Consider the following 22,095-nt stretch of genomic DNA (forward strand, 5'->3'; position numbering starts at 1 on the left):
TTATTTGCTCCAGCAGGGCAGCATTTCCTAAAATTTCCCAAATGATACCACCAACTTAGAAGGTTTGATTTCCCTGGCTTCAAGCCTACATGCTAGCTATCTGTTATGTGAACCAATTCATGATGAAGAAAAAACTCTAAAAGCCATTAGATGCCACAACACCTGTTACAGTAATTAATGCTTAAAAGAAGAAAAACTTTCATGTAAAATTGTTTCTTTAAACAGTTATTGTATCTGTTATTATGTGATGTCTATGTTTGTGTGGGTATGTGATCATGCAATCTGGTTCCTGAAAATGTTAGCTCATTTGATATTGTAGATGAATGACAGGAAGTTGTCAAAAATCAGACCTTGGTCCTGGGAATGTACATTTCTTAACTGCCCAGTCATATCTTCAGTGCTGTAATTTTTTAAAGTCTATTTATATCATTTTGAAGTGTGGAAATGAGGACGAAGTCATACAAGAGAAAAACCCTATTCATGTAAACAATTTGGTAAAGACATCACAGTTGCCTTCAGCTTCAAGAAAAAGAAATCATGTTTTATTTACTTTTCATCACACTCTTTTTTTTTTTTGGTTTTTTGAGACAGGGTTTCTCCGTGTAGCTTTGCGCATTTCCTGAACTCACTTTGTAGACCAGGCTGGCCTCTAACTCACAGAGACCCACCTGCCTCTGCCTCCCAAGTGCTGGGATTAAAGGTGTGCACCACCACCACCCGGCTCATCACACTCTTGAAAGAAGTAAATTAGGACTAATGGTAGAGATCACTGCATTGTGATTTCTATCTTGAAACTTTTGAAGTAGATACTAAAGTGTTCTATATGTGTGACAAATACATTTAGTGATGTTTATTTTGTTGCCTTTATATTTTCCTATGTGTTTTTGTTTATTTTCTATTGTACTTTCTTAGTGATAGGTATTTTTCTGCTGTAATGCATAGAATGGTATACCTATAATCTAAGTGGTCCACTGTTTACTTAAATATTAGGCTGTGTTTGATCATACTTTTCAAGTTAGGTTGTCTGTAAAATGGTGGTGGGTTTTTGTTGCTGACTTTGTTTTTCATATTTTTACAAGTTTCCTTGAGATATGTGCTTGTAATTCTGTTTGGCTTAGATGTTAGTAATGATTCAGGGATACATTTGAATTCATGATCCTCATGTATCCACCTCCTGAGTACAAGTCCAACGATAGATGATGTATTCCCATCATGTATGCTTTTTTCAACCAAATTTAACAATATTAATGTTAAAATGCTTAATGAAAGAGAATATAAGAAATATGAAATACTTTATGTGTGTATTCAAAGCAGTATTTTCATTAATCTGATAGTTGTAATAAAGTAGGATAATCAGCAATCCACCATACACCTCATATCATAGCTTGCTATGTTATATATGTATATTTATATAATTTAATGTTCTAAGACTGTCCCATCCACATGAGTTAACCATTTGGCATTTCATCTTCAAGTATTTCCTTCCAAGAGAATTATCCGAGATGCTAGGTAATGTAATATCACTGAGATTTCTCTTTTAAGAAACATTTATGTGGTGTGTGATATGATTGTGGGTTGTAGGCTCATTGCAGATATGTGAAGACCAGAAGATACCTTTGTGGTCTTCCTAATAAGGTTGATCATCATCTGGTTTCCAGCTTTGCACACCAAAGACTTTACCAATGAGCCATCTCACTGGTGCTCAAAAAAGATTCTTAAAAATACTACAACATTAAATTATTGTCTTATTTTCAGATTGCAAACTTAATTCATAAAAGAATAGAAGAACAAAGGACAAATTGAATAATAAATTTTCTTTGCATTTTAAAATATTTATACAACCACATATTTTTCACAATTGAAAAATTATGGGGACTATGCATTTGTTTATAACATTGTCTTAGAACCACAATCAAATGTCAGAGAATTGCCTCATTCTGTAAAGTTGTTTCCGCTAAGCCTGAGGACCTGAGTTCTATCTCTGGGTGATCCATACTACTCCTACAATTTTTTTTTATTTCTACACTTGGGCATTGACATATTTACACTCATATATCAGCACCTACATAAATTATTTTTAGACTTGAATAAGTGCCATTGAGGTCCTTTGCAACTAAATGACTTCATAGGTTGCATCACTAGAACTCACATAGGGGAAGTAGAAAACAGAAAAATGTAAGTTTTCTTCTCGGTGCTACATACACATCCTGGCACAGGCATAGACAAACAAATGCAGTTCAAATATTTTTAAGCGGATGAAAATACCAGCATGGAAAATAACCCAATTATTGAGAATATATAAAATGATTTGCCCATTTAAATTATAGAATTTTAAGAAATAATTCTGTTCTTCAAAACAATTATGGTTCCTTTTTATTTTATTTTTTTTTTAATTTTTATTTTGCAATACAATTCAGTTCTACATATCAGCCACAGATTCCCTTGTTCTCACCCTCCCGCCCCCCTCACTTTCCCCCCAGCCCGCCCCCCATTCCAATCTCCTCCAGGGCAAAGCCTTCCCCACAGACTGAGATCAACCTGGTGGACTCAGTCCAGGTAGGTCCAGTCCCCTCCTCCCATGCCGAACCAAGGGACCCTGCATAGGCCCCAGGTTTCAAACAGCCAACTCATGCAATGAGCACAGGACCCGGTCCCACTGCCTGGATGCCTCCCAAACAGATCAGGCCAATCAACTGTCTCACCCACTCAGAGGGCCTGATCCAGTTGGTGACCCCTCAGCCATTGGTTCATATTTCATGTGTTTCCGTTTGTTTGGCTATTTGTCTCTGTGCTTTATCCAACCTTGGTCTCAACAATTCTCTCTCATATAAACCCTCCTCATTCTCGCTAATTGGACTCCCAGAGATCCACCTGGGGCCTAGTTATGGATCTCTGCATCCAGATCCATCAGTAGTTGGATGAGGTTTCTAGCATGACAATTAGGGTGTTTGGCCATCCCATCACCAGAGTAGGTCAGTTCAGACTGTCTCTTGACCATTGCCAGCAGTCTGTTGTGGGGGTATCTTTGTGGATTTCTGTGGGCCTCTCTAGCACTTTGTTTCTTCCTATTCTCATGTGGTCTTCATTTACCATGGTCTCCTATTCCTTGTTCTCCCTCTCTGTTTTTGATCCAGCTGGGATCTCCCACTCACCCAAGCTCTCTTTCCCTCGACCCTCGCCCTTCACTACCCCCACTCATGTCCAGGCTGTTCATGTAGATCTCATTCCATTTCTCTGTCGTTGGGCGATCCCTGTGTCTTTCTTGGGGTCCTGTTTTCCAGGTAGCCTGCCTGGTGATGTGAGTAGCAGTCCAGTCATCCTTGTTCCACATCTAGTATCCTGTTATGAGTGAGTACATACCATGTTTGTCTTTCTGAGTCTGGGATACCTCACTGAGGATGATTTTTTCTAGATCCATCCATTTGTCTGCAAACCTCATGATGTCATTGTTTTTCTCTGCTGAGTAGTATTCCATTGTGTATATGTACCACATTTTGTTTATCCATTCTTCAGTTGAAGGGCATCTAGGTTGTTTCCATGTTCTGGCTATTACAAACAACGCTGATATGAACATAGCTGAACAAGTGCTCTTGTGGTGTAGTTGAGCTTTCCTTGGGTATATGCCCAAGAGTGGTATAGCTGGATCTTGGGGGAGATGGATTCCCAATTTTCTAAGAAATCGCCATATTGATTTCCAAAGTGGTTGTACAAGCTTGCATTCCCACCAGCAGTGGAGGAGAGTTCCCCTAGCTCCACATCCTCTCCAGCATAAGGTGTCTTCAGTGTTTTTGACCTTAGCCATTCTGACAGGCGTAAGGTGGTATCTCAGAGTTGTTTTGATTTGCATTTCCCTGATGATTAGGGATGTTGAGCAATTCCTTAAATGTCTTTCAGCCATTTGAGTTTCCTCTGTTGAGAATTCTCTGTTTAGTTCTATAGCCCATTTCTTAATTGGACTGTTGGGCATTTTGATGTCTAATTTCTTGAGTTCCTTATATATTCTGGATATCAGTCCTCTGTCAGATGTGGGATTGGTGAAGATCTTTTCCCATTCTGTAGGCTGTCGCTTTGCTTTGTTGACCGTATCCTTTGCCCTACAAAAGCTTCTCAGTTTCAAGAGGTCCCATTGATTGATTGTTTCTCTCAGTGTCTGTGCTACTGGTGTTCTATTTAGAAAGTGGTCTCCTATGCCAATGTGTTCAAGACTACTTCCTACTTTCTCTTCTAGCAGGTTCAGAGTAGCTGGATTTATGTTGAGGTCCTTGATCCACTTCGACTTAAGTTTTGTGCACGGTGATAGATATGGATCTATTTGCAGCCTTCTACATGTTGATATCCAGTTTTGCCAGCACCATTTGTTGAAGATGCTTTCTTTTTTCCATTGTGCACTTTTGGCTTCTTTGTCAAAAATTATTTGTTTATAGGTGTGCGGATTAATATCAGGGTCTTCAATTTGATTCCATTGGTCCACATGTCGGTTTTTATGCCAGTACCAAGCTGTTTTTATTACTGTAGCTCTATAGTACAGCTTAAAGTCAGGGATCGTGATGCCTCCAGAGGTTGTTTTATTGTACAGGATTCTTTTGGCTATCCTGGGTTTTTTGTTTTTCCATATGAAGTTGAGTATTATTCTTTCCAGGTCTGTGAAGAATTGTGTTGGTATTTTGATGGGGATTGCATTGAATCTGTAGATTGCTTTTGGTAAGATTGCCATTTTTACTATGTTAGTTCTGCCTATCCATGAGCATGGGAGATCTTTCCATTTTCTGACATCTTCTTCAATTTCTTTTTTCAGGGACTTAAAGTTCTTGTCATATAGGTCCTTCACTTGCTTGGTTAGTATTACCCCAAGGTATTTTATGTCATTTGTGGCTATAGTAAAGGGTGATGTATCTCTGATTTCCTTCTCCGCTTTTTTGTCCATTGTATATAGGAGGGCTACTGATTTTTTGGAGTTGATCTTGTATCCTGCTATGTTGCTGAAGGTGTTTATAAGCTGTATCAGTTCCTTGGTGGAATCTTTGGGGTTGCTCAAGTATACTATCATGTCATCTGCAAATAGGGAAAGCTTGACTTCTTCCTTTCCAATTTGTATCCCCTTAATCTCCTTATGTTGTCTTATTGCTCTGGCTAGAACTTCAAGTACTATATTGAATAAGTATGGGGAGAGCGGACAGCCTTGCCTCGTTCCTGATTTTAGTGGAATTGCTTTGAGTTTCTCTCCATTTAATTTGATGTTGGCTGTTGGCTTGCTGTAAATTGCCTTTATTATGTTTAGGTATGTTCCCTGTATTCCTGATCGCTCCAAGACCTTTATCATGAAGGGGTGTTGGATTTTGTCAAATGCCTTTTCAGCATCTAGTGAGATGATCATGTGGTTTTTTTCTTTGAGTTTGTTTATATGGTGTATCACATTGACAGACTTTCGTATGTTGAACCATCCTTGCATCCCTGGAATGAATCCTACTTGATCATGGTGGATAATTGTTTTGATGTGGTCTTGGAGTCTGTTTGCCAGTATTTTATTGAGTATTTTTGCATCAATGTTCATGAGGGAGATTGGTCTGTAGTTCTCTTTCTTTGTTGTATCCTTGTTTGGTTTGGGAATCAGGGTAATTGTAGCCTCATAGAAGGAGTTTGGTAATGTTCCTTCTGTTTCTATTGTATGGAACAATTTAGAGAGTATTGGTATTAACTCTTCTTTGAAGATCTGGTAGAATTCTGCACTGAAACCATCTGGTCCTGGGCTTTTTTTGGTTGGGAGACTTTTAATGACTGTTTCTATTTCGTTAGGGGTTATTGGACTATTTAAATAGTTTATCTGGTCTTGATTTAATTTAGGTATGTGGTACCTATCCAGAAAATTATCCATTTCTTTTAGGTTTTCCAGTTTTGTGGAATAGAGGTTTTTGAAGTATGACCTGATGATTCTCTGGATTTCCTCAATGTCTGTTGTTATGTCCCCCTTTTCATTTCTGATTTTGTTGATTTGGATGCTCTCTCTCTGTCTTTTGGTTAGTTTAGATAAGGGCTTGTCTATCTTGTTGATTTTCTCAAAGAACCAACTCTTTGTTTCATTAATTTTTTGTATTGTTCTCTTTGTTTCTATTTTATTGATTTCAGCTCTCACTTTGATAATTTCCTGGCATCTATTTTTCCTGGGAGACTTTGCTTCTTCCTGTTCTAGAACTTTCAGGTGTGCTGTTAAGTCACTAGTGTGAGATTTCTCCAGCTTATTTATGTGGGCGTTTAGTGCTATGAATTTCCCTCTTAGTACTGCTTTCATAGTGTCCCATAGGTTTGGATATGTGGTGTCTTCATTTTCGTTGATCTCTAGGAAGTCTTTAATTTCTTTCTTTATTTCTTCCTTAACCCATTGGTGATTCAGGTGGGTATTGTTCAGTTTCCATGAGATTGTAGGTTTTCTGTAGTTTTTGTTGTTGTTGAAATCCAACTTTAGACCATGGTGGTCTGATAGAACACAGGAGGTTATTCTAATTGTTTTGTATCTGTTTAGATTTGCTTTGTGACCAAGTATGTGGTCGATTTTAGAGAAGGTTCCATGGGGTGCTGAGAAGAAGGTATATTCTTTTTTGTTAGGATGGAATGTTCTGTAGATGTCGATTAAGTCCATTTGAGTCATGACATCAATTAAGTCCTTTATTTCTCTGTTAAGTTTCGATTTGGGGGATCTGTCCAGTGGTGAAAGTGGGGTGTTGAGGTCTCCCACTATTAATGTGTGGGGTTTTATATGTGATTTAAGCTTTAATAATGTTTCTTTTACATATGTGGGTGCCCTTGTGTTTGGGGCATAAATGTTCAGAATTGAGACTTCATCTTGGTGGATCTTTCCTGTGATGAGTATGTAATGCCCTTCTTGATCTCTTTTGATTGATTTTAGTTTGAAGTCTATTTTGCTGGATATCAGGATGGCTACACCCGCTTGTTTCTTAAGACCATTTGATTGGAAAGTCTTTTCCCAGCCTTTTATTTTTAGGTAGTGTCTATCTTTGAATTTGAGATGTGTTTCTTGTATGCAGCAGAAAGATGGGTCCTGCTTTCGTATCCATTCTGTAAGCCTATGTCTTTTTATAGGTGAATTAAGTCCATTGATATTGAGAGATATTAATGTCCAGTGATTGTTCATTCCTGTTATTTTTTGGTGGTGATGTGTGTGTACTTTTCTTCGTTGGGGTCTACTGCTGTGGCTTTATCTATTGCCTGTGTTTTCGAGGTTGTATCTGACTTCCTTAGGTTGGAATTTTCCTTCTAGTGCTTTCTGTAGGCCTGGGTTTGTGGATAAATATTGTTTAAATCTGGCTTTGTCATGGAATGTCTTGTTCACTCCATCTATGACGATTGAAAGTTTTGCTGGGTATATTAGTCTAGGCTGACATCCATGGTCTCTTAATGTCTGCATTACATCTGTCCAGGACCTTCTGGCTTTCAAAGTCTCCATTGAGAAATCGGGTGTTATTCTGATAGGTTTGCCTTTATATGTCACTTGGCCTTTTTCCTTTGCTGCTCTTAATATTCTTTCTTTATTCTGTACGTTTAATTGTTTAATTATTATGTGGCGAGGGGACTTTTTTGGGGGGTCTAGTCTGTTTGGTGTTCTATAGGCTTCCTGTACCTTCATAGGCATTTCCTTCTTTAAGTTGGGAAAGTTTTCTTCTATGATCTTGTTGAATATATTTTCTGTGCCCTTGAGTTGGTATTCTTCTCCTTCTTCTACCCCTATTATTCGTAGGTTTGGTCTTTTCATGGTGTCCCAAATTTCTTGGACATTTTGGTTCATGACTTTGTTGACTTTAGTGTTTTCTTTGACTGATGAATCTATTTCTTCTATTGTATCTTCAACGCTAGAGATCCTCTCTTCCATCTCTTGCATTCTGTTGATTATGCTTGCATCTGAAGTTCCCAATCATTTTCTCAGATTTTCTATTTCCAGCATTCCCTCTGTTTGTGTCTTCTTCATTTTTTCTATTTCCCTTTTCAGGTCTTGGACTGTTTCCTTCATTTGTTTCATTGATTTTTCTTGATTTTCTTTCAGTATTTTATTGTTCTCTTCCAGGACTTTTTTGATTTCTTCTAATTTGTTTGCCCTTTCCTCTAGTTGTTTACAGCGTTCTTCACATTTTTTTGTCTTTTCCTCTACACGAGCCTCTAGCTTCTTCATGATAACATTCATAAGGCTATTTTCTTCTGCTTCTTCCAATTTCTGATGTTCAGGTCTAGGTGTTGGAGGAGGGCTAGGGCCTGGTGATGGTGTATTACTATTCATTTTGTTGTATGTGTTTCTGCCTTGACGTCTGCCCATCTCCTTGTGGTTCGTTCCTGGCCTTATGCGCACACTTGGTTCAGACAGAGCTGACAGATTCAGGAAGTCTCTCTCTCTTGTCCAGATGGGAGCTCTCTTGTCCAAATTGGAAGTCCGGGGCAGGATGGGAGCTCTTGTTCAGAAGGGAAGTCCGGGGGAGGATGGGTGCTCTCCTCTCTCTCTCTCTCTCTCTCTCTCTCTCTCTCTCTCTCTCTCCTCCAGATGGGAAATCCACGGCAAGATGGGAGCTGGGGGCCAACCTCTAAGTCTCAAGAAGAGGCTTGGGGCTCAGGCGGATGGGCGTGGGGGCAGGGCGTGGAGACTGCAGGGTCTGCCAGGGGTCTTGGAGAAGGAGATCCTTCCCGGTGGGGCTAGAAGGGCACCTGCCCGGGGACCAGAACCTGGGGCCAAGTTGGGCAGGTCTTCCCCGGAGTGGCTGGTGCCCAGGGATGGGGTCCGGGGCAAGCTAGGGCACTCACCTGTGCTTCAGAAGGGAAGTCCTGGGCAAGATGGGAGCTGGGGGGCCCGGCCTCTAAGTCTCAGGAAGAGGCTTGGGGCTCAGGCGGATGGGCATGGGGGCAGGGCGTGGAGACTGCAGGGTCTGCCAGGGGTCTTGGAGAAGGGGATCCTTCCCAGTGGGGCTAGAAGGGCACCTGCCCGGGGAGCAGAACCTGGGGCCAAGTTGGGCAGGTCTTCCCCAGAGTGGCTGGTGCCCAGGGATGGGGTCGGGGGCAAGCTAGGGCACTCACCTGTGCTTCAGAAGGGAAGTCCTGGGCAAGATGGGAGCTGGGGGCCAGCCTCTAAGTCTCAGGAAGAGGCTTGGGGCTCAGGCAGATGGGCGTGGGGGCAGGGCGTGGAGACTGCAGGGTCTGCCAAGGGTCTTAGAGAAGGGGATCCTTCCCGGTTGGGGTAGAAGGGCACCTGCCCGGGGACCAGAACCTGGGGCCAAGTTGGGCAGGTCTTCCCCGGAGTGGCTGGTGCCCAGGGATCTATGGTTCCTTTTTAAATATTGTTTTATCCTTTATGTTCTGTTTCCATTGTAGGTCACTTAGAACCCCATATTTCTGGACTTAGAGGTGCATGGATGTAATTCCAGCATAGGGAGAATATGTTGGGCCAATCTCTGTGATTTTGAGGCCAGCTTGGTCCTCATAGTGAATTCCAAGGCAGCCTATTTGGGCACATTCTGTCTCAAGAAAATTAAAACAGAAAAGCATATCTCAAATTATGGGATTTTTCATAATATAATCTGGCTGGATTGAGACTGGTTTCAACAAAAGCTTTTGTTATCTTTACTCACATCATGAGAAATGTGTTAACAATGAAAATAAAAAACAATATAGAGAGGCCATTCACAGAGGTATAGAAATCCATTGAATCCTTTGACAACCATCTAGAGGGGACTTTCTTCACCTTCAACTCACAGGAGACAGAAAGAGCAGTAGGACATCTTCATCATCAAAATTATAATGACATATTTGGGACCTGAAGTGTTGGCTCAGTAGTACTGGTCCTCTTGAGTACCCAAGTTTGATTCCTAGCACCTACATCAAGTTTACACATCTCCCTGTATTTCCATGTACTTGAGTGCATTTGCCTTGCCTCTTAGGAGACCAGATATGCAAACAGTGAAAAGACAGATATGTATTTGATTCCAAATTGTAAGAAAGGCTTTATTCATGTGCCTGTTAGCTTAGGAAACAATGAAATTTAATTTAAGTGCATAAGTTTTGCAAGTTAGTATACCATGTTCATGCTAGGTACCAATGGTGACCAGAATGTGGTGTCTGATCCCCTGTGAGATATTGTCAGTTGTCAGCTGTCTTGTGAGTGCAGGGGATGAGAGTCAGGTCCTGTTTATAAATGGTAGTGTCCTCAATGCTGAGCCTTCTATTCAAGCCTATGAACATGTCATTAATAGTAGTAAGGGGTGGATGGCTGATCTAAGTTCATCCTTACTCCAGCCTAGGTCACCCAGAAGAAATACAAGATTGATAGAACCTGAAACTACTTCACACTTGGTGCTCCAAGAATTTGTTTTTACTTTTCCCCAAATGAGAAATTATTGGTTGAGGAGCAGAGTATACAGTCATTTCAATTTTTGAAACATGTACCCAACCTCTAAGAGTCATACATTGTGTTCATGTATCCAAAAGAGCCTTGTGGTGTTTCTCTTTGAACTTATTCCAGTGATGGTCCATCCTAAACTTGGCAAGTTTTCCCTAAGCCCTCACATAACAATCAAATGCTGGCAATTATCAATTCCATTGACTCACAGTTTTATGCCACATACAATTCATATTCAAAATCTCCATTTTTTACAGCACATTATCACAAATGTTAGGAAAAAGGACTGTATAACCAGAGACAGTTCTGACAAGGCAAGACCCAAGGAGTTGTTTTTTAGGAAACATTTCTACTAGAAATATGAGACCAGATATAACTAAGAATATTCTGGATAAAAATGGATGACCAAGAGACTTCAAATTACCATTTACAATGCTTTGTGTTGTAGGATATAAAACTAGCCCCCTGTATCGAATGTTATGCTGACCCCTGAGACAGTCACACCCTCTCCTCATTCAGTATCCTGCTATTTTCTGGTTGTATTAAAAAACAAAAACTGTCAAGTGATTTAACCTCTTAAAAATCATCTACACTTAAAATATGGAATGAAATAGGATTTTTACCCACCATTTAAAAATTTTTATACAGCTACTAAAAAACTGACATTTACAAATAGTTGGTTAAAATATTCCTCTGGATTTTACAAGTAGTGAGGCAGGGATACTGAAAGACATAATGGATAGTTAGTCAGAATTGGCTTCTTTCTCTTCTACTTCAGAGACTGGACTCTGTTTTTCAGTGTCTCCACTTTCCAATGGCAGATCTGTAGCTGTTGGTCAGCCACTTTAGCCTGTTGCCTTTATTTTCCTCTTCCCTTTTGTTTGCACTCTTCTGTGTGATCCTTTATCCTTTCCCATGGCCTTTTCCAGTGTTGCATCCACCTTGGCAGGGGCAGGCTTGGAAAACAGTCTCATGGAGCACCACTTGGGCTCTGACTTCACCACTCCTTCCTCTTGGGCAATGATTGTGGTGTCACTGGGTAGGAGGAATGTGTGATATTGAACCTGTCATGGTGCTGCACTGCCTTAGCTGCCACCACATGAACTGCAGGGGCAGTGGGAGAACTGGTCCAAGAGATTTCTAAACCCAAATCTCCACAAAATGAGGGGAAAATACAAAGAATACAAAGAGGAGAGGAACTGACACTAAAAGTCTTTAAAAGATGGTTGACCAATTAATCCAAGCCACAAGAGTGAGTTTATCTCCAATGTGGTAAATAGGCAGCAATTGGAGTCCAGAATCTCACATGTCAGGTGTTCCCCTTCTTGAGTTTATACCTCCTATAAGGAGAGAAAAGGAACTTGCAAGTGTAAAGTCTTACTTGTCTGAATGTGATCACTTTCTGCTTCCCTGATGCCTGCAAAACATTCACTTTGGAGCTCTGAATGGTGGTGACTTTAGAAGACATCCAGGTTATGAGAAGATCCTGAGACTAGAACTGAAGTCTGTCTAAGGCTAAGACAATCAGGCATCTACAAAGAGCTGTGGAGTTTTGAAGAATTTTTAGGGATGGACCTTTGGGTGTGAAAGCCCAAAGTTCAAATGCCAGAGTAATTTCTGAGGTGTATCTGAGGACAAGCTGGCATGAATTGTACTCAACAATCACTCATCTGTGGGAGTGAGCTACCTCCATATGCTGGAAACCATGGTTGCTTATAACTCCAGTTGCAAGGGCTCTGATTCCATCTTCTGGTCTCGGCAGGTACTGCACAGAGACACAGGCAGGCAAATATCCATATACTTGAAACAAAGTTTAAAAATAAAATTCTTGCTGGAAGGTGGTGATGCACACCTTTAATCCCAGAAATTGGAAGGCAGAGGAAGGCAGAGCACTGTGAGATCAAGGCCAGCATGGTCTGCAGAGTGAGTTCTAGGACAGCCAAGGCTACACAGAGTAACTTTTAGTTTGAAAAAAACTAAAAAAAAAAGTAATTCTTAAAAGCCAGGTTCTGGTAGTGCAGGCTCTTAATCCCAGCACCCAAGAGGCAAAGGCAGGTGAATCTCTGAGTTCAAGGCAAGCCTGGTCAACAGAGTGAGTTCCAGGAGGGCCACTGGAGCTACAGAAAAAAACAAAAGAAAAATGATATTCTCTACAGTATTGTCACAGCCTTGAGTTGGGCAGCAGTCAGGGCTTAGTTAAAATGAACTTGTTCTGGTCCTTCATAGAAGCATTTGTGGTCTTCTGAGCCAGCTTACTTGTAGGCAAAAGAAGCCTTATTCTCAGGTTAGAATAGCTCAGAATAGCTGTTCATTTGAGATCTCCATTCACAGTATAAATAGGTGACTTTCCCATGCTGGTTTTTGTATTTGTGTTCTATGTCCTTTGTGTGAGAATTGTGGCATTGATACATTCTTTAAATGTAGGTTTTTAGGTTATACATTATGTTCTATTTCTCTTTTAAGTCATGCATCATGATATATTTGTATTTAGATCATACTGCATGATCTAAAAAATAATTTTGCTCTATACATCTCCATCTGCCTAAGTGGCTAAACTTGCATTCTCCTGGCTCTATTTAAATTGTTCAATGTGCTACCTCAGGCCAGACTTAAGAGAGACTTAAGGATGACAGCACAAGTAGCATGCAAAATCTGTGCCAGACTGGCTTCTCTTTTGACATTAACCACCACTTGATGCATGTCATTATTTAAGATATTCTTGTTCATTAAACTTTTAGGTGTGTGGAAAAATTTATCCCTGGGGAGGCATATTCTCTAAGAGCAGTACCTCCAGCCTTGTAGAAATTTTTTTCTGAGACAAACTTTTTTATGCTTGATCAGGTAGCCATGAGCACAGTCAATTTCACTGTCCTTGTGATTGAACCAACTACAATTTTAGATTGACGAACTCAAATACCACAGAGTTTTAAACTTTAAAATTTGGGTTATGTAGTCAACTGTGCATTTCAGTAACAGGAGAAGGATTTTTGTGTGCCTGGAGACTAGAAAAGAATGAATAGCTTACTGTGTGCACTGCTGGGGGAAACAGGGGAGGCAAAATGCTGCATAAGTCACCATTATGAAATGGACCTGATTATGGAGGATCATTGATTTGGTAACTCCCCAGCACGTATTGATACATGTCATGTGAGTGAAGGCAGGCTAGATTTTGGGTGTACCATTTGAGAAAGTTAGCTTGAGGCCGTGAGTATTGAATTTGAGCAAAAAAAATTATCCAATGCAGATATTTTCAATCCTGCTTGTGATGGTTATTTCCATTAGCTGTAGCTGTGTGTGCCAGGTCACAGGTCTCAGCAGCTAATGTTGCACATAGGGGCATGGTGATATGGTATCTTATTAATACCATTCCCTCTACCAGAGAATGGTGTTCTCTTTTTCAAAGTCAATAGAGCCATGTGTTTTTTCAATTATATTTATTTTTTGAACAAGACAATTATTTGTTTCACTGTTAGAATTTGATTTTCTTTAAATGCATCACTGCTCTTACCTCTTAATTGTTTCTGTTCCCTATTGTTTTCAGGTCATTAAGAATTACTTTCCATTTTTCTCAAGTGAGTTGATTATTTCTGTTTAGAGCAATGTCTCCTGTTGCTTAGGCTTGCTTCATACTATGCAGTTGAGAATTGCTTTGAACACCTAATTCTGCTTCTGCTGCCCAGTAGGGGAAAGAAAGTTCTGCAAAGTGCTTTAAGACTGGACCTTAACTGGTCATTGAGAAGAAAATACAGACTGGTAAATGAGTGTCTTCCAACTTCTCTTGATTTTATTGCAAACTTACAAATAAAGAGGGACCTGTGTAAGAATTGAGTTCACTGACCAACTATAAAGCAGGTGTACTCCCATTACAGAAAGGGATGGGCAAGAAGGAACATGAAAGGTCTCTGCCTTTGACTGTAGTTCACATTAGAAATAAGTAGTGATGTAATCAATTTTATGTATTTTAGATGATTATTAATTGTTTTGACTGGACACTTGTATCCACAGAACAGGGAATCAAGAATCTGGATAAAGAACTGAACTTATCACAAAACCAAACAACAGTAGTTACACTAGTTTGACCCAAATAGAACTGGATAAAATGGTGTAGCCCTGCCTAAAAGAACTATTATTTTATAGGCTTAAGATGAACAACCTGAGAGAAAATGTGTGACTAATACTTGGTGTTCTCTAACACAAACCCCTAGTCTCTGAAGCACATGGCCATGAAGCCTGTTTCAATTTCTTTAAATTTTATTTTATTTTACAATACAATTCAGTTCTACATATCAGCCACAGATTCCTTTGTTCGCCCCCTTCCCGCCCCCCTCCCCTTCTCTCCAGCCTACACCTTATTCCCACCTCCTCCAGGGCAAAGCCTTCCACAAAGACTGAAATCAACCTGGTAGACTCAGTCCAGGCAGGTCTAGTCCCCTCCCAGGCTGAGCCAAGCGACTCTGCATAGGCCTCAGGTTTCAAACAGCCAACTCATGCAATGAGCACAGGACCCAGTCCCACTGCCTGGATGCCTCTAAAAAAGATCAAACCAATCGACTATCTCACCCATTCAGAGGGCCATTGGTTCATAGTTCATGTGTTTCCACTTGTTTGGCTATTCGTCCCCGTGCTTTATCCAACCTTGATCTTAACAATTCTTGCTCATATAAACCCTCCTCTTTCTCACTATTTTTTTAAAATAGTTTTTGGTAATTATATTACATCATTTCCATTGTTGCTTTTCTACTTCTTAGCCTTTCCATAGACACTTTATTGTTTTCTAATTCATGGTCTCCCTTTCCTTTAACAGCAGTTACTGTTTTATGTGACTTAAGTTTGGCTGCAGGATTTCTGAGATATAAAGGAAATGGTAGGCTGCACTGGCTGGTGACTGTGTAATGGAATACACATCTCTTGGAAGAGGAACAGAAAGTGCTATGAGAGACTGGAATAGTTTCTACTAAAATATATATTTCCCAGACCAAAGCCCCATCTGGCCCTGGGGTGGAATCCAGAGCTGTGAAGCCCTGGGCTGCCTTAGTCATTTGATCTCTGCTTACCTAGTAGAGGAGCTGCTACTGTCCTGAGGCCCTGTTAGAGACAAGCTATTGAGAAATTTTGGGCAAGCCTAACAATCAGGAGCACCAGTGGGAGTTAGATTATGAGTTTTATCAAGGGCTCTCCTCTAATTAAGATATAGGGAACCATGTGGTAGTCCATCAGCAATGCCATGGTGAGTAGAGGCACTTTGCCTTTCATGCAGGAGGAGCAGTATGGCTGAGCTGTCAGATCTGCTGGGAGTTCAATGGATCATGTGACAGACAGCTTCTGTTGGAGAAGCAAAAAAAGAAAGGAAAATGTCACCATGAGGCAGTCTCAAAAAAATGGAGGGTTGGCTGAATGAGAGCTTTCCTAGCATGTGTGCATCCTATATTCAACTTTATCATGAAAAGGTCAAAACAAAAATTGGGGCTACTGAGATGGCTCAGTATGTGGGTAAAGGTGCTTGGCCCCCAATCCTGGATCTGCAGAGACAGTGTGGTGGAGAGTGAGAACCAATTTCCGTAAGTTGTCCTCTGACAGCTCTATGGACATATTGAATTGAACCCTGACCCTAATAAAATAAAAATGTCATGTGTTAAAATGTCACCACAAAACTCAGTATTTGCACAATCAATGCTAATCAAAATGTTTCAGCCTGGTGATGGTGGCACATGCCTTTAATTCCAGCTCAGGAGGCAGAGGCAGACAGATCTCTGAGTTTGCGGCCTGGTCTACAGTCCAAGTACCAGGACAGGACAGTCAGGGATACATACAGCTACTCTGTTTTTTAAAAAAAAACAAGCCAAACCAAAAATTAAATACATAATAATAAATGTTTCCTAAGCATATCCTTAATAATTTCAGAGTGAAAATGCCATGTTTTGTAACCAGATACCACCACTAAATATCATGCATGAAGCCCTTTAGGAAACTGGAGAATAGCCACATGGTAAGGCAGGACATGGTGTTCAGGGCCATGATGACCCTCAATATCAGCACACCCTTGACACTGACTCATGATTCCAGAAAGTCAAACCATGGGAAGTTTCTGCTCTCTCACGTGGAATATGGAAGTCCTGGGTTACATCTCCACAGGCCTGTGAATACACATGACCAACAAACAGGGTTGGATATGGTAGCTCAAGTCCTTAATCCCAGCTTTCAGGCAGAAAGAAGCAGATGGACCTCTGAGTTCCAGGCCTGTAAGGATAATGTTGAGAGACCCTGTCTGGAAAAGAAAAAGAAAAATGCATAATGGAATATTGGTCTTTTTGAAAGCAAATCAAGAAATTCTGCTCATCAAGAAAAAACTGCTGGTTGCAGATGCGGGCAAATGGCTGTAAATAAATGCTCAGACAGTCGTGACAAAATGTCCAACTTAGAAAATATTTGAACAGAAAGGTCAGTAATGATATGAGAATATAATGACCAATAAGTGGGGCTGTGGAGACACTCGGAGGGTTTGAGCAGTCATTCTGCAACCCTGAGGACCTGAGTCTGAATCCTCAGCACCTACATAAAAACAAATCCTGGAATATCATGGAAGCTTCTAACCCCAGCAAAGGATGAAGGACATAATAGTATCCTGAGAGCATGTGGTTCAGTGAAACTCTGTCACAAAATGAAGATACATGTTATTTCTCTCTGGTATCCATGTTTGCACATATGGTTGTACAATCTAGCATGGTCACACCTGTGTCACACACACACACACACACACACACACACACACACACACACATACACAAGACAAGCAATGGGTAGAGGGCAATGCTCACAATCAACTGATGTGGTGATTGAAATTAGAGGAGAAACTGGAGCACCTGACCAGGAAGACTAGCCCAGTGTGCCTGAGGGAATTTGGAAATGGTGTGGCAGTTTGAATAACCACTGGGTAGGTTTGGTGGCAGCCAAACATGGGTCTCTATGAGGCAGCTTCTGGGAGAAATGGAAACACAATACAGGCTGAGCAACCTTAATCCTAAACCTGAAATCTGGAGTTTGAGAACACTGAATTTTAGATCCAGGTGCTCTTGTGCCTCATTATAGGAAATGCTGCTCAACTGGAAGTGGCTCTACTCAGGACATGGAGATAAGATCCTCCAAGAATCCTCAACCAGTCAAAGGACTCCACCCTGGACCACACCATCTGAAATCCACTCAGGGGAAAGCTGCAGGCGTTATCATGACAACATAGACACTCAAGACTCCAGTCAGATCCAGGGGCCACCAGCTGGGGCCTGGATGAAACTCAGCTGCAGGGTTCTGTTGATGCACCAGACCCAAAATTCCTGCCAGCCAGGCCTTCAAGGCAGCATCAGCAACATGAATAGAAGCAAAGATAATCTTCGTTTTGGGGAAGCTGTCTGCTGAGTGATGTGAAAATGTTTTTCTTCAAGGACATCCAGTCACAACACCACCCTCCCCAAGGCACAGTCTAGGCAGAGGCAAACATAACATTTGGATTATCATAAAACCAAGATTCGATCAGGAGATGACCTTGCCTGTGCTCGGCAGTGAGCCCTGACTTTGCCAGACAGCAAGAAAGCCTATGCTCCAGGGGTGAGGTGTCACCACAGGAATACGCTTGCAGCTGACTGATCTCTCCAGGACACTCCCTAACCTGAGTATGTGTTCCCTATTCTTTCTAAGCATTGCAGCTGAAAATATCATACAGGAAGTTCCAGAAATGAACACCACCAAAGTTGTACATTTTACACCGTTCTGGTTGGGATAGCAAAATCTCCCATGCCAGATGTGCTTGTGACCTACACCAAATGCCCACTGTCAGTGTCCATCACTAAGAAGCGTCTTGAGTTACTGAAGGGATGGTGTTGGAGGACAGACTTAACAGAATAGACACCCCCAAAAGCAAAAGGACCCACCAATGAGATGCCAGCACACATCATGGAGATTGCCTAATGCTGAGACTCATGACTATGCCCAAACCTGGAGGCCACAGGTACCTGGTAAAGGTCCAAACAGTGTCCTTCTGGATGTTGCTGTGTCTGTCCATTTACCCTCCACCATCACTCACTCACAGTGCGATCTGAAGTGAAGGACTCCATTATGTTCTTTGTTTTCTTCTCATGTTGCCGGAATCTGGACTCAACACAGTGTTTGTCCTAGAACATGCATACTGCACCATGAAGACATAGAACATGACCAGGACCACACAATGGAGAGCTAGGGCCACTGGCTCTTCATGCTCAATGACAGGAAAAGCATCAACCCTTCTGTTACCTGCAGACTGGCTCCTTCAATCTCCCCAGGTATGCACAGGGCAGCTACTGCATGTAGCAACTTTTACAGGATACTTAGTGTTTACAAGACATTGATAGAATGCCTCCTGTGTGCAGGTGCTTGGAGAAAGAGCAAACATCAAGTAAAAGATAGGAACACCCTAGAAAGTGAAAGCTAGGGCCACTGGGATGGCTCATTGAGTAGAGGGATTGATTGGGATGGCTCAGTGGGTAGAGGACTTGATTGGGATGGCTAATTGGATAGAGGACTTGCCATCAAACCTAACATCTTCAGTTCAATTTCTAGAATGCAAGTGGAAGGAAAAAAACAACTCCCAAGTGTTATACTCTGACTTTCACGTATGATTGCATGGTTTCTCCCCATCACATCACATTGATGAAACACAGTGAGCGAAAAAAGCAAGTTTGGGAGCACAAGGTTTTTGGCCTATACATCTATATCACTGTTTATCCTTGAAGGAAGTCAGGACAGGAACTCAAAGAGGCAAGGAAGCAGGAGCTGATACAGAGTCCATAGATGGGTGCTGCATATTGGCTTGCTTCTTCTGTGGTGACTCTAGCTTTTGTCAACTTGACATAAAACCAGCTAGTGTATCCCTAGAAAAAATTGGCTGACTGCTGAGATCTTGAATTTCCTGACTTCTTATTCTTTAAATTAGCAGAGAAAAAAAGATCCCTTCCTGTCACCATCTGGTCTGGCCCAACATGAGGCCAGCAAGACCCAACTATAGCACAGCCTCACCCATGGCCCTTCAATGGCCCTGCTTCACTCATGGTTGCATTCTTCCCCCAACTCTGCAGTCCCTCCCTCATTCCTATTTTCCCTAATCTCGTAGGCTCAGCCCTTTAGTCTTCATCAGAATGGAGACTCTCTTGGAAAAAAGGACTCCCTGCCCAGGGAGACTCTACAGCCCCATTATGCTTAAAACCTGAATGGCCCCTGAGCTCCAGTAACTCTTGGGCTGCCCCAGCTCCACAGACACTGCTTGCTGCTCCCTTTCACCTGTACACTACTTCCCAGCTGTGCTTCATATAAGCACTGTAAGATCTCTGCTCTCATTGCCTGTTCTCCTATGGTCCTTTGCTGTGCTTCAGATACTGTGTTGAACTTTCTGATTATAGCAGAATCCACCATGGCACTGATCCTGAATCCAGCAGCCACCAGCAGCATAGATCATGGGGTCAATGGCAGCTTTGTGCCCTGCACTCAGAGCTACTTCCTCCTTAAAGGGTCACTCCAGGCTGAGGCACACTTGTTTGCTGCTGGGTCTTTCAAACCCTAACCCTTCATGCCTCTGAACACTCCTGGGTCCAGTCCCTCAATGCAAACCAGTACCTTCTGCTGCCTTCCTTGCCCTGCCTCTTCAGGCACAAATGCCCCATCAGAGCAGCCTGTGTCTCTCTGGGTTTCTGGTGTGCCATATGGCTTTCCTCCCATGGTTGGGGATGTCTGCATGCATGATTTATGGCTGCAGGTTCACTATGACAAGAAATTACCTTTTGATGTAACATACCAAGTGGGGAGGTGGAACAAGGGTGATATTTTGGCTTCTGTAATTACTTCCTGCTGACATTGGCACATTATTGTCAGGACCTTGGAAGGCTAGAATGTTAATCAAAGGTAAGGAGGCAACTTAGAAACCACTGGTTCATTGACCAGCTGAAGAAACAGCATTTGCATCAGTTGGATTAGTTTATATCAGCTTTCATGAAGTTCAGGGCTCATACTCATATAGAGCAGGTTGTCATTAACAATTTATGCTTGGATGTGTCTGTCAGCAAAGTGCAAACCTGTGGAGACAGATATAAACTAGAAACAGAAGTTAAAATTTATGTCCTTATTTGGAACTTTTAGACCCATATAATGCAAGTCTTTATGTCACCAGACCTTTCTATTTCTCAGACCCTTGTCAGAACCATCCAACCTGTCAAACAATACCTGATTGGGGAGTGTGGATTAAGAAGAGACAGATAGAAAAAACAGAGACATACAAGAAAGAAAAAGACATAGGATAGATTTTGGAGGACTGTCACTGAATACTGTTGTATCCAGTTTACTCTGCCCATTGCTTATATATAGTTGAGCAATAGACAAGGGAGCATCAGCAAAGCATACTACATTGTTACAGACTTCTTTATCTGAAGGTTGTTTGGGTTCAAGGAGCAGTTAAGCCACTTCCCTGCAACACAGATCTTAAAAGGTCTTATTAATAAAAAACCTAGAGCCAGATACTAGGGTATAAGCTGAAAAATTAGAGAGGTAGAGAGAAAGCTACTACATCTTAGCCCTATGAAATCCTCTGCCAAAAGAGAGAGTTAGCTCCTCTCTGCACCCTGCCTTATCACTTCCTCTCTTCAGAACCTCTCAACATAGTTACTGACTCTCTGTATGCAGAAAAAGTGGTCCTTCATATTGAATTGCAGAATTTATCCCTGATGAGTCAGAATTAGCTTTGTTATTTATTCATTTACAAGAAATAAACAGAAACAGGAAGTATCACTTATATATAACTCACATCTAATACCTTATGTGTCTGTCAGGCCCTTTAGCATGAGAAAATGAGGAGATTTATCAACCAATGATAGGAAATGTGTGGGAGGCCTCAGAATTTCATAAAAAAAATAATGTCAATAGTGAGGTTTTAAAAAAGGATTTTTTCATAACCTGGAAACAAGCTAATGAAATTAAATGGAAATGTACTACTTGTTCAGTTTACAATCAGCCTCCACTACCCACAGGATGTAACCCAAAGGACACTCAGAATGAAATCTGGCAGATGGATGTGTTTCATTTTGTAGAATTTGGAAAATTGAAACATGTGCACCACACCGTTGATATCTACTCAGGATTTCCATGGGCAACTGCTCTGAGTTTCAAAAAGGCTGATTTGTAATCCAGAAATTGCTAGAAGTTATGGCCATCATGGGTATACCTGTATAAGTTAAACCTGACAATGATCTAGCCTATGTCTCAGGTAAAATGAAAGTTTTTTTGCTTATTACAATATAAAATATATTACAGGTATACCATGCTGTTCTACAGGAGAAGAAGTCATAGAAACATCAAATTGAACTCTAAAGGGTATGCTAAATAAACAAAAAGGACCAACAAACCCCCTAGAAATAGATTACATAATTCTTTATTAACTTTGTATTTTCTCAATGCTAATGAGAAAGGAACAATAGCTGTGGAGAGACATTAGACAATAGAAAAAAAATACAGAGTTAAATCAGCCTGTATATTTTAAGGATGTTCTAACCTCAGAATGGAAACCAGGATATACATGTCTTACGTTTGGGATGAGATATTGCTTTTGTTTCTACAGAGAAGATAAGCTATAAATACCATCAAAATTGATAAAGGGCTGGGCAGTGGTGGCCCATGCCTTTATTCCCAGCACTCGGAAG

This window comes from Peromyscus eremicus, unplaced genomic scaffold (genome assembly GCF_949786415.1).
Source record: "Peromyscus eremicus unplaced genomic scaffold, PerEre_H2_v1 PerEre#2#unplaced_92, whole genome shotgun sequence".
NCBI lineage: Eukaryota > Metazoa > Chordata > Mammalia > Rodentia > Cricetidae > Peromyscus > Peromyscus eremicus.